We start from the raw sequence: 27,580 nt of genomic DNA on the forward strand, positions 1-27,580 counted from the left end.
ATGTATGTGTGTGTCATTTATTTTTTGTTTAAACAGATTGTTTGGTATATAGCTGTCCTCCTGTGCAAGAGATTCTTCAGCATATGGAGAGAGATATCTACATAAAGAGATCTGTATGTCAATCTTTAAGTAGTTGTTCACCTTCCAAACACTTTTTCCAGTTGAGTTGTTTTCAGATTGTTCACCATAAACAAAGACTTTTTTAAGTTGCTTTCCATCTTTTATTTTTTACCGTTTTCCCAAAATTTGACGTTTATATTTAATGTTCATGTCTAAGTGGTTTCAGTCTGGCAGCTCAGTGATCCAGGAGCATTTGAACTGTTACAAATTGCTATACAGTGAAACCTCAATTTTACATGCCCTGGTTTTGTTTTCCCTCATTTTACATTGTTGTTTTGTGGTCCCACCTATATATATTATGCATAATACTTTTCCCTAATTTTACAATTTCATGGATTTTACAATATTTTTTTCTGGTCCCCTGAAAAATATAAAATGGGTGTTCTACTGTATTTAGTTGATACACTTAGTTGATACATTTCTCAGCTGTATCTGTGGAATATTAGCAACTATTGTATCAAGTCTAACAGCTGCCTTTAATGAAACTCAAGGATTCTGCTCAGCAGGAACAACAATAACAAATGTATCAACTAAATGTTTCAATTTAGAACAGTTAAAGAGACAAAACCAAATGAACTGGAAAAAGTGTTTGAAGGTAGAAAAAAACCCCTTTAAGCATTATTTGTTGGCAAGAGAATAAAGACTGACCATGAATTTGGAACTTTCTCTGATTCCTTGCTGCATTCGTATATTGGATAGAGGAAACAAAAATTATACAATACAGTAACAGTACAAGACATTTGTTATTTTAGGAAAATTGATTTTTTTTCTTAGTGGTTACCTCGAACGGGAATGTAGGATTTGGTATTCAAAAGTATTGTTGAAGTTTAACCTGGTGTAAATCTATGCTAATATATAAGTATTTTTATAGACACCTACAGTTATAACATATACCAAGTGTTTGTTATGTTATGCAGCATATACTGTATGTCGATTTTAGTGATTAATAGATCAGTTCAGTAACAATAAGTTTCTCTATAATATTTCATTTTGTCGTAATAGCTGTAGATGTTGACAGCCTGCCCACCACAAGTGTTCTACTGTAATGCATGATCCTTTAAGGTATTGAAAAATATAAAAAAAATTGCAAGGTTTACAAAAGCAATTTTATTTCTAGTTTAGAATTGTTGGACCTTGAGCCATTGCTGATCACAGCCCTGGGTCATCGCCACTATGAAGCGCTCTACAAATATATGCACTTTAACCAAGTTCAGACTCAGATCTTTCACACACACAGCAACCAATGTTCATCTTGGGGCACCCACAGGCTCTGGAAAGACTGTAGCTGCTGAGCTGGCCTGTATCTTATAAAGTTGTGATTATTATTATAGGGAAATGTTAAAGCTATATACTGTAGAACTTATCGATTTAATGCAGCTATGAGCAGAAAATGCGGTAAAAGAAAGTTGAATATTACTTCTAAGAAAAATATTATCTGAACATTGTAAAAGTGCATGATTGTTTATATAAAAGTATTGAATAGTGATGGGCGAAGGTAGATATAAAGATTTGGCTTTGGACTAGAACATTGCTTTCATGAAACTGGTACCCATAAGACCTGCTCAAGGCAGCACGTAATGGCATTGGTGAGAGGTGACTGGTTTGCCATCATGTTTCTTTAGCTTAGAGTGCAATTCAGATTGCATATCACAAGGAAAGTGTTTTTAGACAAATCCCATAGTTTTAACACTTTCAGTAAAAATGGATAAAACTAAACCAGCAAAATAGAGCAATTTCACATAATGTTGATTTGAATGACTTTTGCACCCAATATGAAACAAAAAATATATAGCATGCAATTTACCTTTTACAGGCTGAATACATTGCTCCTCTTAAAGGAAAACTATACCCCCCAAACAATGTGGGTCTCTATAAAAAGATATTGCATAAAACAGCTCATATGTAAAACCCTGCTTCATGTAAATAAACCATTTTCATAATAATACACTTTTCTAGTAGTATGTGCCATTGGGTAATCATAAATAGAAAATTGCCATTTTAAAAAATAAGGGCCACCCCCTGGGATCGTAGGATTCACTGTACTCACAAACAAACCAAACAAACCATACATGTTAGGTCACATGAGCCAATTAACAGACAGAGTTGTGTCTTTTGCTTCAACACTTCTTCCTGTTACAGTTAGAGTTTAAGTATTTCTGGTCAGGTGATCTCTGAGGCAGCACACAGACCATCACGAAATGGTGGCTCAAGGCAAGAGATGTAAAAGGGCAGTATTTACTTAAATATATATTCCAGTTTGGAGAGATTCTTTAATATGCCACTTAATATGATATGAACTATCTGTTGCTTAAGTGTTCATTTTGGGGGTATAGTTTTCCTTTAAGGCCTTGGTACAAGAAAGAATAGAAGAAAAACTTGGTGAAAAAGTAAGTCTGTTTGAATTTAAATACAACTGTTCCTTTTCAGTTTGCTTATCGTCAAAATTGCCCTACTGAGGATGCTATTTCAACTGTTCACTTGTCTTTATCACACTTGGAGGAAAAAAATTCCTATGTGAGGATATTATTTATTGATTTTAGTTCTGCTTTTAATACTATTATTCCGCAGAAGTTAATTGGATTTTAGATTTTTTCACAGTCCGACCACAGTCGGTCAAGATTGGTAGCAGCACTTCAAATTTGACGAGTACTGGCTCGCCACAGGGGTGCGTATTTTCTTCCGTTGTTGTGTACGTTAATGACATATGATTGTGTTACCCATTTTGATTCTAATCACACCATCAAATTTGCAGATGGTACAACTGTGATAAGGAATAGGATAATAATGAAACAGATCATAGAGAGGAAGTTGATCAGCTGGTTACCTGGTTTGCTGAAAATAATCTGTCCCTTAAAGGAGAACCAAACCCTTTTTATTAAAATCCCCTACCCCACTACATAGACCCCCCCCTCCCTGCTCCCCCCACAACCTAGATATTACCCTGGGTAAATGCCCCTAACTCTTTACTTACCCCTCGTTGCAGATTCAGGGCATCGGAGTTCACGGGTACCATCTTCTTCTCTTTGGTAATCCTAAGGAAGAGAGCGGCGTGTCGGCACATGCGAAACGTGGATTTAGACAATTTTGACGCTGGCGTTAAAGTCGATGGCCGTCGGAATAATTTTGAGGCATTTCGGTTTTGACGCAAGTGACTTTTCCGCCTCGACCAACAATTTTTGCCGCTGGCGAACTTTCGCGGCAGTTTTGCAATTTATTCACCTGCGGAAATTTGTCCCGAATTCGTGCCTGGCGAATTTATTTGCTCATCACTATTTGGAAGGTAAACTACCCCTTTGAGGTTTATTTTTTTAATTATTTCCTTTTTCTCTGTAATAATAAAACAGTACTTTTTAACTGATTCAAATGAATATATAATTAACCAGTAAAAAAAACAAAAAAACAGGCTATCGGGTTTATTTAATGTTTATATCATTTTCTAGTAGACTTAAGGTATGAAGATCTAAATTATGGAAAGATCTGTTATCCAGAGCATTCTCTCTCTCTCTCTCTCTCTCTCTCTCTCTCTCTCTCTCTCTCTCTCTCTCTCTCTCTCTCTCTCTCTCTCTCTCTCTCTCTCTCTCTCTCTCTCTCTCTCTCTCTCTCTCTATATATATATATATATATAAACAGTATACACACACTCACACACATTGTTTTATTATTAGAGAAAAAAGAAAATAGGTTTCAAAATTTTGAATTATTTTGTTAAAATGGAGTCTGTGTGTGAAGGGCTTCCCATTATTCGGATCTTTCTGGATAATGACTTTCCATATAATGAACCCCATACCTGTAGCTAAATACACATTTGAGACTGTATCGTTAGCCAGTGTAGCCAGATTGGCAGAGCAGTGCAATATAACTGGTTTGACAGGTAAAGAAGATGAGTTTTGCAGTGGGATTTTAGATGGATTGCCGCAAGGATAAATTAATGTGTGGCAGGCAACTAGAGCAAAAGTCTAGGCAGATGACTAATAAGTGGACAAGTATTTTAGTACTTTCCTGACTACACCACACCTTTTATCAGTCAAGAAACTTTTCTTTGCATAACAAAATCACTCTAGGACAGAAAACCTGTGTGCTAGAATGAAGTACCATGTTCACAGTTATAGGAATGGGAGGCTAGAGCATTTGTGTCTGGGTGGGAATACCATCAGTTGCATTTTGTCAAAACTCAGTTTAATAAAGCAAGAGAATATCAATGAGGATATAGCAGAGAGGCAGATGGACACTTGAGATATGAAAGTGGAGGTTAGATGCTCTGGTTATACCAAGTCATGTGTTAGGTATTATGTTTAACTTATGTATTTAAGGCAGGATTTAGAGGAGGTTTCACAGTAATGACGAAATTGGATGATAAATGAATTTAAGGGTAATGGCACACAGAATGTTTCCCAACCAGCAATTTACATTATAAACAGAAATAAACAATGGATGTAGTGAAGACTTGTTGCAGATGACATCCTTTGTTTCGTTGTGGTTAAAATGCAAAACATCCAGTGTGCCATTAGCCTAAGATTGTTGGTCTGTTTTGCAGCACCAAGTGAATGACAATGTTCATTGGAGAATGTTGGAGATTGAGTCGATTGAGAGAGACCACAGGAAAAAGTGGCTATAGTTCATGGCTCATCAGTAAGATGAAATGGAGCATTTTGCTAGAGCCTGCTCAATTTCTAGCTCATGGGCTATGGGAAAACACTGGAAATACCTTTGCATTGGCAATAACATTTAGAGGCAGAATTATCAAAGTTCGAAGTAAAAATTCTAATCAAAAAAATTTGAATTTCTAGCTAATTTGTGTGTACTTCGACTAGGGAATAGTCCGCATTCGATTCAAATGTGAAAAAAAATTGAAAATCTAAATTTATCATGTACGGTCTTTGTAATGATTTAAATGTGCTACAAAATATTGTCAACATCCCAGCTAGTGGAATTAGGTTGAAATATAGATACCATATAGTGTGTCATAGCCCAACAAATCCTAGCTATTGTTTGAGAATGTAGCTAATATGTTTGTTTGCAGTTTCACACAAGGTGTCATTAATCCACGGGAATCTAATGTTTATCATTCTTATGCCTACCGGTTGTCATATATATTTTTCTGGAAGATTGCAATCATTGCATTTCACAGAATATTGTATTAGCTGTGCACTTCTCCCAGTACTTTTTTGGTGGAAGAATGAATGTTACTTAAAATTACGGATAGATGAAAGACACTTATATGTCAGTGGCATATTTTTCCAAGGCAGTGGAGATTAAGGGGCACATTTATCAAGGATTGAATTGATTGATTTTCGAGTTTATTTTAGGGTAATTCGACTTCGAAGTTTGCAGGACGATCCTATTCAACCAAACCCTTTTTATTAAAATCCCCTACCCCACTACATAGACCCCCCCCCTCCCTGCTCCCCCTACAACCTAGATATTACGGATAGATGAAAGACACTTATATGTCAGTGGCATATTTTTCCAAGGCAGTGGAGATTAAGGGGCACATTTATCAAGGATTGAATTGATTGATTTTCGAGTTTATTCATTCGAATTTAATAAACTAGAATTCTTTAATAAAAAAACCACGTTGCGTCTTTCGGCGGTCGTGTCAGCTGCACGCAGCTTGTAGGTCCGACATTCTTATTACTTGCATATATCCGTCTCGTTGCATCTGCTTACTCTCATTGCGTCAGATTGTAACAAGCTGCACCGTGAGTTTCAGCCCTTAGTCACTAATAATTCAAGGAAACAGCAGGGTCACTGTGCCACATGTGACTAAAGGTCTTTGAATGATCAGACTGGTTTGAAGATGCTTGGGCCAAATGATCTTAGAGAAATTTTCATTTTGCAAAATGATTGTTTTGGCCAGCTTGGTCTCAAAGCATCCAATATCCCATATGTACTAGCAGCAACATTTTAAAATGGTGATTTTGTATGGCAGTTGTTAATGGAAATGTTTGCCTAATCTCTTAAAGCGCTAACAATTTTTAATACATTCATATTGGAAAGTTGCTTATAATTGTAAAAAATATAAAATATTTTTGGGTTGATATCCTTCAATAGCTTAGTCCTGTCTTAAACCTTATAATATATATTCCTGATAATCAAAATGACATATACTGTATATTTGTTAAGCAAGTCATTGGATTCTTCTCTCTCTTTAAAATGCAATTAGCACAACAATGTGAATCAAGTTTTCTTTTGTTTGTGTAGTCAGAATGTATTTATGACATCATATGGAGCCATATCTGAAATCCCAATTTACATCATTGTCTTCAATTCTTTTTGAAATGACTGTTAAGCTTTTCTAATTATCTCTGATGGAGAACAAAAGTATTGATGGGAATGTTAGAACAATCTTGACAACTTAAATGACGACTGCTACTGAAAAGCTGTGTAAAAATCACTAATGAACAATACATTAGGATTTTGCTCTATAATCACACCTGTTACTGAGGGAACAAGAATCCATTAGGTTGTCTGTTTCCAGATATTGCAGTGCTCTGTGTGCAGATATAATGGTGATGTATTTCAGTTGTTTCCACGGGCTGATTTGCAGCAGAGAATTGCAATATCCCATTATTCAAACACTGCTACAGGAGAGTGTTAATCTTTTGTCTCACAATAATTCTTTCTCAGTAGGGATGTTGTACATGTGGTGCTAGAATATAATGCTTGACTTATTTAAACTAGATGAAAACATTTATATTCCAATGTAATACATCTTTCATTTCTAAAAAAAACTAAAAAATAAACAGTACATTTAGTTACAGAGAGAATCATTTATAACAAAAGCACAGGGGTACACTGTTTATCCTTACTGCCTCCATCAATAACGTTTCAGGATTGGTTCTGACCAGGGTAGTATCTACATGACATTTTACATGGGTTTCCTCATGGTGTTATGGTTTTATTCCACCATCCAAAAACATACAGGTCACTCATGAAATTAACTGTAGTGTATGTTTCCCCCACAATTATGGAACAGGGGACAAAGCATCTATCTTTACACAAATAACTGGTCAATCCCGAAAGCAAGGTGACTTGACCTAGTATAATTAAATCTCTGTTAGCAGCATTTCCATTATTCTTTTTTGTCTGTCTTAAAATACATACTGTAAGTAGGGGACCCAAAGGGTAAATCCATTTTTCTGGAAGTCTCATTCCTGTCAGGAACCGAGGATCTTGGGACCAGTTACTTTCCATAGTTTAATGGGAAGGAACATGGCTCTTCCACTTTGGTCTCCACCTATTACCAGGGTTGGATTTGCTGGGAGCCTGGAACACTGATAAGGGCAGATACATTGCAACTCTAAGAAGACATGCACAGGGTCCCTGTGAACAAGCTAGATGCAGTGCACAGCATGCACAGGAGTTGTGAGTTAGGGCTCTTACACATGAGCGTTTTTACCTGCGCTCCCCTGCTTTCTGTTTTTCGGCGTTCAGCCGCAGGGGAGCGCAGGAATAGACGCATTTCATTATTTCAAATGGGGCTGTACTCACACAGGCGCGTGTAGGCGCCGAACGCAGGAAAAATGCAGCATGTTGCGTCTCAACCTGCGTTCAGCGCCTACATGCGCCTGTGTGAGTACAGCCCCATTTGAAATAATGAAATGCGTCTATTCCTGCGCTCCTCTGTGGCTGAACGCCGAAAAACGGAACGCAGGGGAGCGCAGGTAAAAACGCTCATGTGTAAGAGCCCTTAGACCTTCTAGAAGATAATCAAGAGCAGAATCCATTCCACCAAGGAGAATAAGTGTTGAGTTAGTACTCCCAGTTCAAATCTTCCTAAGTGTACCACAGCCAGGAAAGGGATCCCAAGGGGCCTTCCACTGGAGGGGATCTAATTCACTAAGGTGTCTCTCTGAAAAGGTATTCCTTCACACCCTTACATTAATAGTGATTGTCTTCTCTCTGCAGCCATTAGAAGCTATTCACCTGCAAAGCCAGTCCTTATCTTTGTATCATTAAGGTGTCGGACTCGACTAACTGCTCGAGACCTGATTGCAATTTTGGCAACTGAAAAGTGATGAAGTGCAGTGACAGGAAACGCGTCAGACCTCATGGTGCAGGGTTATACAGTTTGTTAATATGTTGAATATTTAATAAAAATCAAGTTTTTTACCAATGAATTGATGACCAGGCGATTCCTTGAGTGATCCGAAGAGTGCGCTGTCCAGGATTTTGGTGTGTGTGTGAAAATGACCCTAAGCAGTTAAATATGGGGGGGGTATATTATTTTGAATAACCTTTCTGGTCAAAGGTTGATTCATTGAGCAGAGTTACCTTTTTTGAAAAGGCATATTTATTCCAATCAATGATTTACTATGCAGTGTAAGCCCTGGTGTCCCACAGTAAACTTCATAGCAAGAGCAACAGCTACAATTGGATTATTCCAAAAAGAAGCATGCAGTTTGTACAACTGCACAACAGCACTGCACTATATTCAAATGTAGATGTCTTTTGTCTAGAATTAAAATCTAAATTCATGTTGTGTATCGTCTATCTGCAAAAATATAGTTCACGTTTTGGACCTTGTGTGAAAAATCTATTTGATTGCCTTGATTGGACACCAGTATACCCAAAAAGCAACCAGAATATTGAAGAAACTTTGTATGCACATTGATACTTGATTTATATAGTAGATGACTGTAAGATTAAATCATTGTGTAACATATAGGGGCAGATTTACTAAGCTTGAAGGAATAGTTTGAATCCAAAAATATTCGAATTTCGAAGTAATTTTTTGGGTACTTCGACCATCGAATTGGTCAAATTCGATCGAACTCGATCGAATCAAATGATTCGAACGATTCGAAGTAAAAATCGTTCGACCATTCAATAATCGAAGTACTGTCTCTTTAAAAAATCCTTTGACTCAATACTTTGCCAAATAAAAGCTACCAAATTGAATCTTAGCCTATGGGGACATTGTAGATAGGTTATGGCCACTTTTTATGATCGAATAGAAATCATTTGATTGATCGCTTAAAATAGTTCGAATCGTTCGATTTTTATTCGATCGAACCTTTTGCCCTAAAATCCTTCTAATTCGATATATGAATTCGAAGGATTTTACTTTGAGGGTTTTCTAACCCTCGAAATTCGACCCTTAGTAAATCTGCCCCATAGTGTATGTATATGGGAAAAGGTAATAGTACCAATATGCTATTGTTTTAGGATACTCAATGTATTTATTTACACATCACTTTATCAAGAACATACTGTATGTGAAAATCAAAAAATTGTAAAAAGTAATCTTTATTTTGCATTTATAAAACCATTAATTTAAAGTCAATTCAAACCCATGTATCAGTCACAAACCATACGTTTCTGGGGGTTGTTGTAACAGCTTAAGCTCTTATCTGTTAGCATTAGCTACTTATATCCTTTGTTATCAGAAACTTTAGTATTCAGTGAAAAAAGAGAAAAATTGCCAGCGCATGGTTTGCCTTTAAAAATAATTTTTACAAAAAATGAGGTGTTGGTACAACACTTTGGCCAAAATACATAGTTACATAGTTACATAGTTACATAGTTACATTGGGTTGAAAAAAGACAAAGTCCATCAAGTTCAACCCCTCCAAATGAAAACCCAGCATCCATACACACACCCCTCCCTACTTTTAATTAAAATTCTATATACCCATACCTATACTAACTATAGAGTTTAGTATCACAATAGCTCAAGTGCCACGTCAAGGCCCCTCGTTGTACGTGAGTCCTACACTATACAGAAGTCTGTAGTGCATTTAAAATTAAGCCCCCCAGCAACCAATGTGAGTAGTTAGACCATTGTGCACTTACCCTTAGCTCAGGAGCTCTAGTGTGAAAGTAGGGAGCTTTTAAGGCCCAGCAAACAAACATACACCTGTGAATTATTGCATTCCTTTGTAGTGCATTTAAAATCAAGTCCCCCAGTAAACAATGTGCCTGAGTAATGCACTTCCCCTTAACTCAGTGGCTATACAGGGGTCCCCAACCTTTTTTTACCTGTGAGCCACATTCAAATGTAAAAAGAGTTGGGGAGCAACACAAGCATGAAAAAGTCCCTTGGGGTGCAAGATAAGAACTGTGATTGGCTATTTGGTAGCCTCTATGTGGACTGGCAGCCTACAATAGGCTCTACTTGGCACTATACTTAGTTTATGCAATTAAAACTTGCTTTCAAGGCTTCAATTCAAAAATAAGCACCTGCTTTGAGGACCCTGAGAGCAACATCCAAGGGGTTGAAGAGCAACATGTTGCTCACAAGCTAATGGTTGGGGATCACTGGGCTATAGTGAAAAAGCAAGGAGCTTTATAATTATTCACAGATGTATGTTTGTTGGGGCTTAAACGCTCCCTGATTTCTCACTAGAGCTCCTGAGCTAAGGGTAAGTGCACATTGGTCTTACTACTTTCAATACGGCAGTCGAATATCGAGGGTTAATTAACCCTCGATATTCGACCCTAGGTAAATCTGCCCCTTTGTATTGGAGTGGTGGTTTTCACTGTGCTTGATTGTGTGATTATGAACTCATTCTAAGTAGATAGATTTTATTCACCAACATTTGATAGTTGTTAATATAGCCCACATGCAGTAATTGTTTCCCTCCTTAGAGTTAGGAGTTTGCCTATTTTCCTCCCTAATTCAACTGCAGCGTCCTGTGGTGAAATATTGGTGCATTTATACCACACACTTTTTAAACATTCCTCCATATTTTATTAGTGGGCAGTTTTCTTTTCCACCCATCATACTCTTTTTTTTTATTGATAAATCTGTTTTTCACCCACCTGCCCTTGGGACAAGTTAATGTTATTTTATTATATACAGTAATAGATAATGTACCCCCCACTGTAATTTATAAAGAGGAGGAGTTAACGCGACCGTTTATACGTTACTTAAGTCTGAGGAGACTTCTAATATCTTTATAAATGTTAGTAGGGGTACATTATTTATTATAATCTACAATTCTGAGGGGTCTGGCAGTAACTTGTAAGTTATATCTATCACACAGTGCACAACTTGTGATCCCGTTTTTGACCCCCACATTTACATATTGTGTTAGTGGATCTCTGTGGGTGTGGTGGGGAAGATAGTTACAACTTTGTATCTATTCTGTGTAACATACTGGAGATAGTTACTCCATTGCCACCCTTCTGTGACCCTCTGTCAGGTGCGAGTGGGGAGGCATATGTTCTGGTGGCTTTGTGAGCCCTGTGGGTATAAGTGCCATACTTCTATTGATTCCCCTCCTCTCTCCTTGTTACCTTTCATTTACGTGTCTTTTCCTTCTATTGGTGTGAGTAGTTGGGAGGATGGGACCATAGTATTGAGCCTGGAGTGTGGGAGGGTACAGCAAAGTTCTTCAGTTGTGTGTCAGAGACAGAAAGTTTGGAGGCAGAAGCAGACGGGCAGTCAGTGTAAGAAGTGCACAAGAAGGCTATTGGGTGGGAGGGGCAGTCACTGTAAAGTCCAATGAGAGGAGGAAGTGGTGTGGTTATTTAGGCATGGGGGTTAGCATTCAATTCAGTCCAAAAGGAGTGCATTATTTATTATAATATATACGTTTCAATGAGTAATTTGGCAGAAATTACATCAATAAGCACTGATTTTAACTAATGACATCACTAAGAGCCTTTATAAGGACATCATTTTCACTGCTATCCTGGGCATATGTGCAAAATCAGGAATTAGATACTGAAATCTGAATTTTTTTCTCTAATGTGCATGGACATAATCCTGAAGTAATATCTCAGGTTGGTGCATTTTTCAAATAAGATGAGCAACAGCCGAGGAATGGTAGCTAACCCCCCCCCCTCCCCAAAGTGTTTTAGGCTCTCTTCTCCATTAAAAACATCTGACTTTCTATTCTGTCCTGAACAACCTGGATAGTGAAATTGGTTTAATTTTCTCTTTTGAATCGCTAGGTTTTTGTTGTTTTTTTCATCTGAAATGCTGATATCGGTTTACATTTAGTCAGGAGAAAGTACACATTTCACATTTTAAGACCACTATCTCCTTTCCTGATTCGTCATGTGCTACGTCACGAAAACAACTCTGCATATGGCCCCATTTACGTCTCTGTGAAGTGCTTGTGTGGCTGTGACGTACACCAATTGCTTGGATTTGTTAAAATTCTAGCCAAAACGCTGGTGAAAGCATTGAAATTACTTTATCTGTAAGGGCCTAAAAGTGCCTTTGTAATACACCATTTCAGGCAACATAATTAATTTGGGAGGGTTTCTTTGTTCTTTAGTTTTCTTTTTGCCTTATGCTATGACTGATAGCATAAAATGACTAATAAGATCTTAATATAGCTTATTCTGGCAAAGTACAACAGCATATCAGCAGGGAGAAATAATAATGCAACTGGTAGGTGATATGCTGGATGTTTTCTTATGCCAATTTTTACATATTTCATTTGTATTATAACAGCAAAAAATCCTAAAAGTCTATGCGAAATATGAGACCAAATGAATCGGTGTGTAGTTCTTGATAGTGTTGGCTATAAAGACCCTGCATAATTGTATTTTTATGTATTTCCATTAGCCATACAAAGCACATAAAACCAATAATGTCACTGTACCCTGTAATGATATATTAGGGCAGCTTGCTTAACATATTCATTTGTTTTTACTGCCAACGTTAGTTTTAAGCAGTTAGCATAGCTCACCATCATGTCTTCTCTCAACGGATGTCTCATTTTATGGCACAAAAGTGCGTCATAAAGAAATGAACACTTAATTATCAGAGAGAAGTTTTTACTTCATTTAACATCTGTAGCAGATGTGCTGGCTGTAAATCTTTGTCTAATAGACTTCATAATGTTAATGCTAATGTTTCTTGGCTCATCCCCTTTTCACTGGGCATTTGCAGGGCATTATTCAGTAGCATATGGTCCGAGTCTGATGTGCCTTAAAACGCAAACAATAATAATTAGGGCATGTAAGCGGGAGTTTCTTGAAAGAAACACAAAAATAAAACATTGGATTTTAGCATCTTGAAACAATATATCACACTCAAAGGGACATAACTGGGCTGCACAATCTGCTAGCTCATTCTTGTCCAATCTGGTCTTGTCTTTTATATTGGAGCCAGAATTGTCATCATCTCTCTGAATTATACCCTGGCTAGAATGTTTTTCAGATGAAAAGTAATGTATCTCTTCAAATGGAATCCCATCTTTCTACAAAAGCCTTTTAACACCAATAAATTTAGCTTGCCAAAACGCAGGTACCATAACCTTGCTTAAACGGTTCAACACTTTTACCAAGGCTCAAAGAACAAGGATTTCTCTTCTACCTTCCTTTGAAAAAGATTAGGTTTGTCATGAAAGAGATTTTATTTCTTCGTATCAAGAGAAGAAAGGGAAATCCCTTTGTTGTGTTTTTTCCCCTTCCAGCCAGTATACAATAAAATATGCATTTGACATCCATCACAAATGTGTGTTCAGTTATGAAAGTTTTAAAAACAGATTAACCGAAAGTAAAAGAAGAAAAATACTCTAAAGTAGAGGCTAACAGCCATTTATTATACCAAACCACATAATGATTGTGATCTCTTTGATGGAGTTTTAAAATGTTTGGCCCAAAATACAGAAACTATTTGGGTTCTTTCTGTTATAGCACACAAAATAATATATTAATATTTTGACTCCTGCTTCTGTTTTTAATCCATTTAAATACACATTTTATTAATAATTATGAAAGGTCTTTAATCAGGGGTGATCTTGGTGACTGTAGATTGGCTTTTAATCACATCAATAGTGTTTTCTCCACCCGTGGCTATATCACCCAATGTGCCTGCCATTGACCTCAATGGCAACTGTTTGTCACCAGCATTTGTGCACAAAGTTGCCTGTAGGTTGTTGGTATTCAAATCCATTAGCCTTTGGGATGCACATATTTGTATGTTATAAGTTGAATGTAATCCCTACCTTTGGCATTTGTTGATTTGGCATTCCAATGGGAATTTTTATTATATACAGTAATAGATAATGTACCCCCCACTGTAATTTATAAAGAGGAGGAGTTAACGCGACCGTTTATACGTTACTTAAGTCTGAGGAGACTTCTAATATCTTTATAAATGTTAGTAGGGGTACATTATTTATTATAATCTACAATTCTGAGGGGTCTGGCAGTAACTTGTAAGTTATATCTATCACACAGTGCACAACTTGTGATCCCGTTTTTGACCCCCACATTTACATATTGTGTTAGTGGATCTCTGTGGGTGTGGTGGGGAAGATAGTTACAACTTTGTATCTATTCTGTGTAACATACTGGAGATAGTTACTCCATTGCCACCCTTCTGTGACCCTCTGTCAGGTGCGAGTGGGGAGGCATATGTTCTGGTGGCTTTGTGAGCCCTGTGGGTATAAGTGCCATACTTCTATTGATTCCCCTCCTCTCTCCTTGTTACCTTTCATTTACGTGTCTTTTCCTTCTATTGGTGTGAGTAGTTGGGAGGATGGGACCATAGTATTGAGCCTGGAGTGTGGGAGGGTACAGCAAAGTTCTTCAGTTGTGTGTCAGAGACAGAAAGTTTGGAGGCAGAAGCAGACGGGCAGTCAGTGTAAGAAGTGCACAAGAAGGCTATTGGGTGGGAGGGGCAGTCACTGTAAAGTCCAATGAGAGGAGGAAGTGGTGTGGTTATTTAGGCATGGGGGTTAGCATTCAATTCAGTCCAAAAGGAGTGCATTATTTATTATAATATATACGTTTCAATGAGTAATTTGGCAGAAATTACATCAATAAGCACTGATTTTAACTAATGACATCACTAAGAGCCTTTATAAGGACATCATTTTCACTGCTATCCTGGGCATATGTGCAAAATCAGGAATTAGATACTGAAATCTGAATTTTTTTCTCTAATGTGCATGGACATAATCCTGAAGTAATATCTCAGGTTGGTGCATTTTTCAAATAAGATGAGCAACAGCCGAGGAATGGTAGCTAACCCCCCCCCCCTCCCCAAAGTGTTTTAGGCTCTCTTCTCCATTAAAAACATCTGACTTTCTATTCTGTCCTGAACAACCTGGATAGTGAAATTGGTTTAATTTTCTCTTTTGAATCGCTAGGTTTTTGTTGTTTTTTTCATCTGAAATGCTGATATCGGTTTACATTTAGTCAGGAGAATGTACACATTTCACATTTTAAGACCACTATCTCCTTTCCTGATTCGTCATGTGCTACGTCACGAAAACAACTCTGCATATGGCCCCATTTACGTCTCTGTGAAGTGCTTGTGTGGCTGTGACGTACACCAATTGCTTGGATTTGTTAAAATTCTAGCCAAAACGCTGGTGAAAGCATTGAAATTACTTTATCTGTAAGGGCCTAAAAGTGCCTTTGTAATACACCATTTCAGGCAACATAATTAATTTGGGAGGGTTTCTTTGTTCTTTAATACTGTAACAATAGGCAAAAATAAGCCCTCATTAGCTGCTCATGTTGAAAAAACATATACACTGCTACTGTAAAGGGAAAATTTATGAAATCTTAAGGTGCTATTTTTTTCTGTTTTCAAAAAAAAAATGCTTTTCTCAAGCAGACTTTTAGAATAATATATTTAGGAGTTCAAACCTACAGAGATCAAGTAAAACTATAGGACACATCATAATTTATTTTATTGCAAATCTTTCTTCACGTATGCGAGAATCCTCAAGAGTTGTCAGCAGTTCTTTATTTGCTTTACCATTGAAGTCAACATAACTCTAGCAGTAAAAGAAACATTGAATGTACACCTGAAAATGATTGTGAGAAATGAGAAGAATATTCAAATATTGGTAAAACTGCCACAAGTTTACCAGTCTACTGTAACGGTCGGCACCCAACACCAGAACAAATGCCAAGCACCCTGGTCTCGGCTCGTGCTTCACCTGTAGTGTGACCGCCTTTGGCCTCGGGAGGAGCCCTCAGCTACTTGGATTCCACCAGGACTTAAATGAGAGGTGCAAGGCTAGAGGTTCTGGATATGCAGAGGGGCACAACTCTAAAGCAAAGTCTTTGGGTAGAAGGTCGTAGTACAAGGCGTTAGGCAATAGAGTAGTCAGATCAGGCCAGGTCGAGGCAGGCAGAGAATAAACGTAGTCAGGCAGGCAAGGGTCAAACCAAGAAGTCAATTAGAGGGTTAAGCAGAAGAGGTAGTCGGTATTCAGGAAAGGGTCAGGATCCAGAGGTCAGAATAGTCAAAAGCCAGGCAGGGGTCACAACAGGAATCAAACAGTTTCTAAACAGGAATAGCAAAAGCTCAGGAAGCACCAGGAACAAACTCCTATCACGGGCAATGAGAAACAGTAGGAATGTCCCTTTTATACTTTTAAATTTCACGCCAGCGCGCATGCGCCTACAAAAACCGGAAGTGCGCGCCACGCACGCACTAATAAGGGGCCATCGAAGGAGAAGAGGAGCGGCGTGGCAGGCATCCCCGCCACACCACTAGACCACCAGAGTTAGTTTTTTTTCATTACATCTACTTTCACATTGCAATTGTTTGGGTTTTCTATCCCTGTGTCTTACCTTTAAAAAGAGGATGCTAAATTAACGTTAAATTTTCTACTCAATGTACAGTGTTCTGATTCAAAATATTTTAGCATGTTATTGAATTATAAGTGGTTTTTCTTAGATTCTTATTGGTAATACAGGTATGGGATCCGTTATCTGGAAACCCATTATCCAGAATGCCATCTCCCATAGACTTCATTATAATTAAACAATCCAAATTTTAAAAAACTATTTCCCTTTACTCTGTAGTAATAAAACAGTACCTTGTACTTGATCCAAACGAAGATATAATTATTTCTTATTGGAAGCAAAACCAGCCTATTGGGTATATTTACGGTTTACATGATTTTCTAGTAAACTTAAGGTCCAAATTACAGAAAGATCTGTTATCCGGAAAGCTCCAGGTCCCAAGCATTCTAGATAACAGGTCCCATACCTGTATATTGGAATCTGTATACTTTTCTATATGCATTTGAGTGTATTGCATGTAATAAAATATAGAGGAAGTTACCGGTTTGCAGCTTAAAAAAGACATCACACAATGGAGAAAATTCTACTGAAACTCTTGCAAGCTGTAAGCTTTAAAATTTGTGCCAATGGGTAAAGCAGTGTTGTTTACTGAAGTGATTAATGTCTGTGAAAGTTAGAGGGAGGTCAGCAAGAAGTGACCAGGGCTTCCTGCTGCTAACTTGGCAGTATATTAGTGCACACTTCTGCTAAAGGTTCTCTCCTTTTTCTCAGCTAAATTACTTTGCTTAGCAGGACATGACCAACTGAACCACAGGCCACTGCACTCATACTGGGTAACAGAACAAGAAAAAAAATATTAATCACTAATTTGTTATATAGTAGCACCATTATCTTGGGATCTTCTTAGACTTTCACTGCGACAAGATTTATACTTTTACAAACATGTAGAATGTGCAAGACTGGATAATGAAAAATAATGTCGAAAATGCTCATAAAAGAGGAAAACAATGCAAAAAAGGTAAAACAAACAAATGTATGTAATTTTATCCTCTATATTTGCATTTGCAGATTTAGATCTTTTAAGGAGAGTAGAGATGTCGCGAACTGTTCGCCGGCGAACTTGTTCGCGCGAACATCGGGTGTTCGCACTCGCCGGAAGTTCGCGAACGTCGCGCGACGTTCGCCATTTTGGGTTCGCCATTGTTGGCGCTTTTTTTTGCCCTCTCACCCCAGACCAGCAGGTACATGGCAGCCAATCAGGAAGCTCTCCCCTGGACCACTCCCCTTCCCTATAAAAACCGAAGCCCTGCAGCGTTTTTTCACTCTGCCTGTGTGTGCTGAAGAGATAGTGTAGGGAGAGAGCTGCTGCCTGTTAGTGATTTCAGGGACAGTTGAAAGTTTGCTGGCTAGTAATCGTTTTGATACTGCTCTGTTATTGGAGGGACAGAAGTCTGCAGGGGTTTGAGGGACATTTTAGCTTAGGTAGCTTTGCTGGCTAGTAATCTACCTTCTACTGCAGTGCTCTGTATGTAGCTGCAGTGGGCAGCTGTCCTGCTTCTGATCTCATCTGCTGACTGCTGCAATAACAGTAGTCCTTGTAAGGACTGCTTTTATTTATTTTTTTGTTGTTTTACTACTACTACTACTACTACTACTATAAGAGCCCAGTGCTATTAGTCTAGCAGTGTTGGGGAGTGGGACTGGTGTGCTAATCTGCTGCTCCTAGTAGTTCAGCAGCACCAACTTTAATTTTTTTTTTTAATATTCATTTTTTTTTTATTTTACTTTTTTTTATTTTACTACCGCTGTAGTAGTGTATAAGTTGACCTTTTAGGCATTATTTGCCCTGTAGGCATTATTTGCACACTGTTTTCTTCAACCCGCCATCGAGCTGTGTGACCTTGTTCCCATTCTGTCTAAATATCCATAATATTACCGTCTCCAGAAAAAACACCGGAGTCACTTTTTTCAAGCAGCATTCATATATTTTACGTAATCCGTATCCACCGCTGTAGTAGTGTATACGTTGGCCTTGTAGGCATTATTTGCACACTGTTTTCTTCAACCCGCCATCGAGCTGTGTGACCTTGTTCCCATTCTGTCTAAATATCCATAATATTACCGTCTCCAGAAAAAACACCGGAGTCACTTTTTTCAAGCAGCCATAATATATTTTACGTAATCCGTATCCACCGCTGTAGTAGTGTATACGTTGGCCTTGTAGGCATTATTTGCACACTGTTTTCTTCAACCCGCCATCGAGCTGTGTGACCTTGTTCCCATTCTGTCTAAATATCCATAATATTACCGTCTCCAGAAAAAACACCGGAGTCACTTTTTTCAAGCAGCCATAATATATTTTACGTAATCCGTATCCACCGCTGTAGTAGTGTATACGTTGGCCTTGTAGGCATTATTTGCACACTGTTTTCTTCAACCCGCCATCGAGCTGTGTGACCTTGTTCCCATTCTGTCTAAATATCCATAATATTACCGTCTCCAGAAAAAACACCGGAGTCACTTTTTTCAAGCAGCCATAATATATTTTACGTAATCCGTATCCACCGCTGTAGTAGTGTATACGTTGGCCTTGTAGGCATTATTTGCACACTGTTTTCTTCAACCCGCCATCGAGCTGTGTGACCTTGTTCCCATTCTGTCTAAATATCCATAATATTACCGTCTCCAGAAAAAACACCGGAGTCACTTTTTTCAAGCAGCCATAATATATTTTACGTAATCCGTATCCACCGCTGTAGTAGTGTATACGTTGGCCTTGTAGGCATTATTTGCACACTGTTTTCTTCAACCCGCCATCGAGCTGTGTGACCTTGTTCCCATTCTGTCTAAATATCCATAATATTACCGTCTCCAGAAAAAACACCGGAGTCACTTTTTTCAAGCAGCCATAATATATTTTACGTAATCCGTATCCACCGCTGTAGTAGGGTATACGTTGGCCTTGTAGGCATTATTTGCACACTGTTTTCTTCAACCCGCCATCGAGCTGTGTGACCTTGTTCCCATTCTGTCTAAATATCCATAATATTACCGTCTCCAGAAAAAACACCGGAGTCACTTTTTTCAAGCAGCCATAATATATTTTACGTAATCCGTATCCACCGCTGTAGTAGTGTATACGTTGGCCTTGTAGGCATTATTTGCACACTGTTTTCTTCAACCCGCCATCGAGCTGTGTGACCTTGTTCCCATTCTGTCTAAATATCCATAATATTACCGTCTCCAGAAAAAACACCGGAGTCACTTTTTTCAAGCAGCCATAATATATTTTACGTAATCCGTATCCACCGCTGTAGTAGTGTATACGTTGGCCTTGTAGGCATTATTTGCACACTGTTTTCTTCAACCCGCCATCGAGCTGTGTGACCTTGTTCCCATTCTGTCTAAATATCCATAATATTACCGTCTCCAGAAAAAACACCGGAGTCACTTTTTTCAAGCAGCCATAATATATTTTACGTAATCCGTATCCACCGCTGTAGTAGTGTATACGTTGGCCTTGTAGGCATTATTTGCACACTGTTTTCTTCAACCCGCCATCGAGCTGTGTGACCTTGTTCCCATTCTGTCTAAATATCCATAATATTACCGTCTCCAGAAAAAACACCGGAGTCACTTTTTTCAAGCAGCCATAATATATTTTACGTAATCCGTATCCACCGCTGTAGTAGTGTATACGTTGGCCTTGTAGGCATTATTTGCACACTGTTTTCTTCAACCCGCCATCGAGCTGTGTGACCTTGTTCCCATTCTGTCTAAATATCCATAATATTACCGTCTCCAGAAAAAACACCGGAGTCACTTTTTTCAAGCAGCCATAATATATTTTACGTAATCCGTATCCACCGCTGTAGTAGTGTATACGTTGGCCTTGTAGGCATTATTTGCACACTGTTTTCTTCAACCCGCCATCGAGCTGTGTGAGCTTGTTCACATTTTGTCTAAATATTGATAATATTATCGTCTCTAGAAAAACCACTTGAGTTACTTTTTTTAAGCAGCATTCATATATTTTACGTAATCCGTATCCACCGCTGTAGTAGTGTATACGTTGACCTTGTAGGCATTATTTGCACACTGTTTTCTTCAACCCGCCATCGAGCTGTGTGACCTTGTTCACATTTTGTCTAAATATTGATAATATTATCGTCTCTAGAAAAACCACTTGAGTTACTTTTTTTCAAGCAGCATTCATATATTTTACGTAATCCGTATCCACCGCTGTAGTAGTGTATACGTTGACCTTGTAGGCATTATTTGCACAGTGTTTTCTTCAACCCGCCATCGAGCTGTGTGACCTTGTTCACATTTTGTCTAAATATTGATAATATTATCGTCTCTAGAAAAACCACTCGAGTTACTTTTTTTCAAGCAGCATTCATATATTTTACGTAATCCGTATCCACCGCTGTAGTAGTGTATACGTTGACTTTGTAGGCATTATTTGCACAGTGTTTTCTTCAACCCGCCATCTAGCTGTGTGTATTATCGTTTCCAGAAAAACCAACTGAGTTTTTGTTGTTGTTGTTGTTTTTTTAAAAATAATGCCAGGCAAAGGCAGGCCGCCACGCAGAGGCCGTGCTAGGGGCCGTGCTGCTATGCAATCCTGTGGCCCTAGCAAATTGCCCAGTTTTAAAAAGCCAATGACCCTGAACTCCCAAAATGCTGAAGAGGTAGTTGACTGGCTTACACAGCACACCCCATCCTCTACCGTTTCTAACTTTACCACAACATCCTCCTCATCCTCCACTGCTATGGCCACCCCACGTAACACTTCCTCCACCACCGGTGCCCCTTCTTCACTGGGGTCAGAGGAGTTATTTTCCAATGAGTTTCTTGAACTGAGTAATGCGCAACCATTATTGCCAGAAGAAGATGAAGGAGATGAGGACCTTACACCAGATTTAATTCTGGCAGAGAACACGATAGAGATGGACATAATGAGTGATGAGGAGGAGGTCCCCGCTGCTGCTTCCTTCTGTGATGTGTCAGAAGAAATTGATGCATCTGAGGAGAATGATGATGAGGAGATTGATGTTTTGTGGGTGCCTAGTAGAAGAGAGCAAGAGGAGGGTAGTTCAGATGGAGAGACGGAGAGTCAGAGAGGCAGTAGGAGAATAAGACTTAGAAGAAGCAGGGAGGACAGCCCGCAGGGATCAGTAGGGCAACAACATGTATCGGCACCTGTGTTCAGCCGGCCAACGCACCCGCCATTGCCGCCAATACCGCAAACTCCGCCAACTTCTACTGTTACCGCCAGATCGCACACTTCCAAAAAGTCAGCAGTGTGGGATTTTTTTAATGTGTGTGCCTCTGACAAAAGCATTGTAATTTGCAATGAGTGCAGTCAGAAACTGAGCCTTGGTAAGCCCAACAGCCACATAGGTACAACTTCTATGCGAAGGCACATGAGCGGCAAGCACAAAGCACTTTGGGAGCAACACCTCAAAGGCAACAGGCAAACTAAAAGCCACACTCCTTCTGGTCCAGCATCTTACTGCTCTACCTCTGCTCTCCTTGACCCGTCTGAACCACCCTCCACTCCGCCTTCCACCTTGACCACCTGTTCCCATTCCCAGTCATCTGCCACCAGCCAAGTTTCTGTGAAGGCCATGTTTGAGCGTAAGAAGCCAATGTCTGACTGTCACCCCCTTGCCCGGCGTCTGACAGCTGGCTTGTCTGCACTCTTAGCCCGCCAGCTTTTACCATACCAGCTGGTGGACTCTGAGGCCTTCCGCAAATTTGTAGCAATTGGGACACCGCAGTGGAAGGTACCCAGCCGCAATTTTTTTTCTAAAAAGGGAATACCACACCTGTACCAACATGTGCAGAGCCAAGTTACCGCATCTCTGTCACTTAGTGTTGGGCCAAAGGTCCATATGACTACTGACGCATGGTCCTCCAAGCATGGTCAGGGCAGGTATGTCACCTACACTGCCCACTGGGTGAACTTGGTAATGGCTGGGAAGCAGGGAATGGGTAGCTCAACAACAACAGTGGAGTTGGTGTCACCGCCACGGATTGCACGCGGTTCTGCCACCACCTCTACTCCTCCATCGCTCTCTACCTCGTCTTCTTCTTCTTCTTACTCTGCTGCTGGGTCCTCCTTCTCCTCCTCCACACCTGTGCACCCCCAGCTCCCCCTAGGCTATTCGACGTGCCAGGTACGCCGTTGTCACGCTGTCTTGGGGATGACGTGCCTGGAAAGCAAAAACCATACCGGATCTGTACTCCTGTCATCTCTGCAGTCACAGGCCGATCGGTGGCTGACCCCACACCAACTGCAGATCGGAAAAGTGGTGTGTGACAATGGAAGCAATCTGTTGGCAGCGTTGAGACTAGGCAATTTAACACATGTGCCCTGCATGGCACATGTGTTAAATTTAATAGTCCAACGTTTTGTCTCCAAGTACCCAGGATTCCAGGACGTTTTTACCCAGTCCAGAAAGGTGTCGGCCCATTTCAGACGTTCCTACACAGCCATGGCACGCCTTGCTGACATTCAGCAGCGCTACAACATGCCAGTCAGGCGTTTGATTTCTGACAGCCAGACTCGCTGGAATTCAACGCTCCTTATTAGGGATGTAGCGAACCGCCGCCAATGTGTTCGCGAACGCCGTTCGCGAACACCGGCATAATTTGCGAACTGTTCGCGAACTGTTCGCGAACTTCGATCATCCGAAAATCGTTCGATTCGAACGATCGAAGGATTTTAATCGTTCGATCGAACGATTTTCGTTCGAATCGAACGAAAATCGTTCGATTTTAGCGATCGAATGGTCGAATGGGCGACCGATTTTGACGCGAACGCCTATTGGCGAACGTCGCGCGACGTTCGCGAACTTGCGGCGGACGCGAACAGTCGAAGTTCGCGCGAACTAGTTCGCCGGCGAACAGTTCGCTACATCCCTACTCCTTATGTTGGAACGTCTGCTGCAACAACAAAGGGCCGTCAACGAGTACCTTTTTGAACTGGGTGGTAGGACTGGATCTGCACAGCTGGGGATTTTTTTCCCCCGTTACTGGGTGCTTATGCGCGATGCCTGCAGGCTCATGCGACCTTTTGAAGAGGTGACAAATATGGTCAGTCGCACCGAAGGCACCATCAGCGACCTAATACCCTTCGCTTTCTTCCTGGAGCGTGCCGTGCGACGAGTGACAGATGAGGCTGTAGACCAGCGTGACGAGGAGCTGGAAGCGCGCGATTTCTGGTCGGAATCACCAGAACGAACCCAGGCACCTGCTGCAACGCAGGGAGAGGTGCCAGAAGTGGAGTCAGAGGAGGAAGGTGGCTTTGTGGAGGAGGAGGAGGAGGACCAACAGGAGCAGGCTTCCCAGGGGGCTAGTGGTGACCTTTTGGGGACCCCTGGTCTTGTACGTGGCTGGGGGGAGGAGACCGTGGATGATGCAGTCCTTGATAATGAGGAAGCGGAGATGGATAGCTCTGCATCCAACCTTGTGAGAATGGGGTCTTTCATGCTGTCATGCCTGTTGAAGGACCCCCGTATCAAGAGGCTTAAGGAGAAGGACCTGTACTGGGCCGCAACGCTACTAGACCCTCGGTACAAGCATAAAGTGTCAGAAATGTTACCAACATACCACAAGTCCGAAAAGATGCGGCATTTACAAACCAGCCTGCAAAACATGTTGTACAATGCTTTTAAGGGTGATGTCACTTCAGGAACTCATCAACATTCCAGGGGCAGAGGTGCCAGTAATCCTGCCACGAGCACACCTGCAAGGACAAAGCCCTTTGGCCAGTCTGTAACGTCAGACATGCAAATGTTTTTCTGTCCAAGGCAGCGCCACAACCCTTCTGGATCCACCCTCAAAGAACGCCTCGACCGGCAGGTAGCGGACTACCTGGCATTAACTGCAGATATCGACACTCTGAGGAGCGATGAACCCCTGGACTACTGGGTGCGCAGGCTTGATCTGTGGCCAGAGCTGTCACAATTTGCCATGAACCTCTTGTCTTGCCCAGCCTCAAGTGTGCTCTCAGAAAGGACCTTCAGTGCAGCAGGAGGGATTGTAACTGAGAAGAGAACTCGCCTAGGTCACAAAAGTGTCGATTACCTGACCTTTATTAAAATGAATGAGGGGTGGATCTCGGAGGGTTACTGCACGCCGGAAGACTTGTTCTGACTTCTATGCAGCTGTCCTTCTCTTCAAGCCTCATGACTCCACACACAGCTGTCCTTTAGCGTCCTCCTCCTCCCTCCGCCACCGTTACAAACTAGGGTGCAAACCCTACTGGTTTAATTTTTTCTGGCCTCTGTGCTTCAGTGGCTGCGACCAAAAAAATGCCTATTTTCTGCATTTATATGACATAATTTTTCTGGCCTCTGTGCTTCAGTGGCTGCAACCAAAAAAATTTATATTTTCAGCATTTATATGGCATAATTTTTCTGTCAACTGTGCTTCAGTGGCTGCGACCAAACAAATGCATATTTTCTGCATTTATATGGCATAATTTTTCTGGCCTCTGTGCTTCAGTGGCTGCAACCAAAAAAATTACTATTTTCAGCATTTATATGGCATATTTTTTCTGGCAACTGTGCTTCAGTGGCTGCGACCAAAAAAATGCATATTTTCTGCATTTATATGGCATAATTTTTCTGGCCTCTGTGCTTCAGTGGCTGCAACCAAAAAAATTTATATTTTCAGCATTTATATGGCATAATTTTTCTGGCAACTGTGCTTCAGTGGCTGCGACCAAAAAAATGACTATTTTCAGCATTTATATGGCATATTTTTTCTGGCCTCTGTGCTTCAGTGGCTGTGGCCAAAAAAACTGGGCAAACAATGCCTACAAGGTCAACGACGTTGACCTTGTAGGCATTGTTTGCCCAGTTTTTTTGGCCACAGCCACTGAAGCACAGAGGCCAGAAAAAATATGCCATATAAATGCTGAAAATAGTCATTTTTTGCCATACGTTGACTCAACGTATATGGCAAAAAATGACTATTTTCAGCATTTATGTGGCATATTTTTTCTGGCAACTGTGCTTCAGTGGCTGCAACCAAAAAAACTGGGCAAACAATGTCTACAAGGTCAACGTATGGCGAAAAATTACTATTTTCAGCATTTATATGGCATATTTTTTCTGGCAACTGTGCTTCAGTGGCTGCGTCCAAAAAAACTGGGCAAACAATGTCTACAAGGTCAACGTATGGCGAAAAATGACTATTTTCAGCATTTATATGGCATATTTTTTCTGGCAACTGTGCTTCAGTGGCTGCGTCCAAAAAAACTGGGCAAACAATGCCTACAAGGTCAACGTATGGCAGTTGTTTAAAGAGAACAGTAGATTACTAGCCAGCAAAGCTACCTAAGCTAAAATATCCCTCAAATCCCTGCAGACTTCTGTCCCTCCAATACAGAGCAGTATCAAGCAGATTACTAGCCAGCAAACTTACTATCATCTGTCCCTGAAATCACTAACAGCTCTCCCCCTACACTATCTCTTCCAAGCACACACAGGCAGATTTTTCAGATACATTTTTGCCCTTGATCCCCCTCTGGCATGCCACTGTCCAGGTCGTTGCACCCTTTAAACAACTTTAAAATCATTTTTCTGGCCAGAAATGTCTTTTCTAGATGTTAAAGTTCGCCTTCCCATTGAAGTCTATGGGGTTCGCGAACCGTTCGCGAACCGCTCGCATTTTTGCGCAAGTTCGCGAATATGTTCGCGAACTTTTTTTCCGACGTTCGCTACATCCCTAAAGGAGAGACAGAGCAGAAATACAGCTTGCATCAACAAGTATAAATAAAATGGGTGTACTTAATATATTTCTCATTCAATTCCATGCTAGAATGTCTTCATACATACAGAAGAGGTCTGCACTTTGAATAACTGTTGAGAATTAGCAGACATTTAGCATGGTTTTAGTTTGATTACGAAGTTACAAGTGTTCGATATCTCACTGGAACAAAATCTAGGAAATATTCATTTCTATTTCTGTCTCACCCTGTATGTCATAATTATTAAATAGTGAACACAAAATTCAGGTGGGCCTGGTGGGGTCTGTTTGTATTTGAATTTTAATGCTAATTTAATTAAAGAAAAATTTTTATGGAAAGAAAGCCTTGGGACAGCTATCTTTGGATAAAAGGAATTTTTATATGTTCATCGCCTGTGAACTGGGGCGAGTCCCTAGGGCTTAATTAAATTTAAATCAGATGTGGACTCCCAATTTTTGTATACTGAACACAAAATTCACCCAAGCTGCACTGCCAAGACAAGTGAATAGAGATATGGGACTTTGTAATAGTGCAAATGGCATATAATGAGCAGTCTGTTCTCTTGAAGTGCTGGAACCTACATATCCCTAATATATACAGCGGTACCTGCATTTGGCAGCACTGTATTCATTAGAAGTGTGAGGGGCACATAGGCAATCTCCCTTCCTGACCTCTATAAGGACAGAGCTGCCTTGCACCTGCGTGTGTCAAAAAAAAATTACTCGACAAAACTAGTGCAGCTGTTTTCTCAAAAGCTAACTTATTTAAGAGAAAAAGACGACAAAAAAATCGCACACCAACATTTTCTGTATATTTGTATTTATAGATAAATGAATTGTTCCATTCATTTTCAGTGAGACTAAAAAACTTGAAAGTTTTCATGAACTGGAAAAATAAAATAGTTGTAGACCGTTCCCATTGACTTCTATTAAACCTAGCTTTTACTGGCCAAGCATTTTCTGGAGACTGTTCGCGGGATTTTCATTAATAAATACAGACTATTAAAGTTTCCAAAGGATATTCTCACATACATTCATGTTTTTATACACTTTTAAATCAGGAAAAAAAAGCAATGTGATTTTTGGTAAATAGGTCTCTTAGTATATTTTCAGAATTATATATATATATTTATAAATACACATACATGCAGACCCAAGAAAGCTGCAATATTAGTATTGGCTAATGTAGATAGTGTTACTAAATATCCCACTCATTCAGACTGTACATATGAAGGCAGAT

At 40.0% G+C, this 27,580-nt stretch overlaps 1 pseudogene; it reads left to right on the forward strand.

Annotated features, from left to right (window-relative positions):
• Nucleotides 1–27,580, forward strand: part of LOC108717427 — a 375,896-nt pseudogene that overhangs the window by 282,669 nt on the left and 65,647 nt on the right.

The sequence above is a fragment of the Xenopus laevis genome, chromosome 5S, assembly GCF_017654675.1.
Source record: "Xenopus laevis strain J_2021 chromosome 5S, Xenopus_laevis_v10.1, whole genome shotgun sequence".
Taxonomy (NCBI): Eukaryota; Metazoa; Chordata; class Amphibia; order Anura; family Pipidae; genus Xenopus; species Xenopus laevis.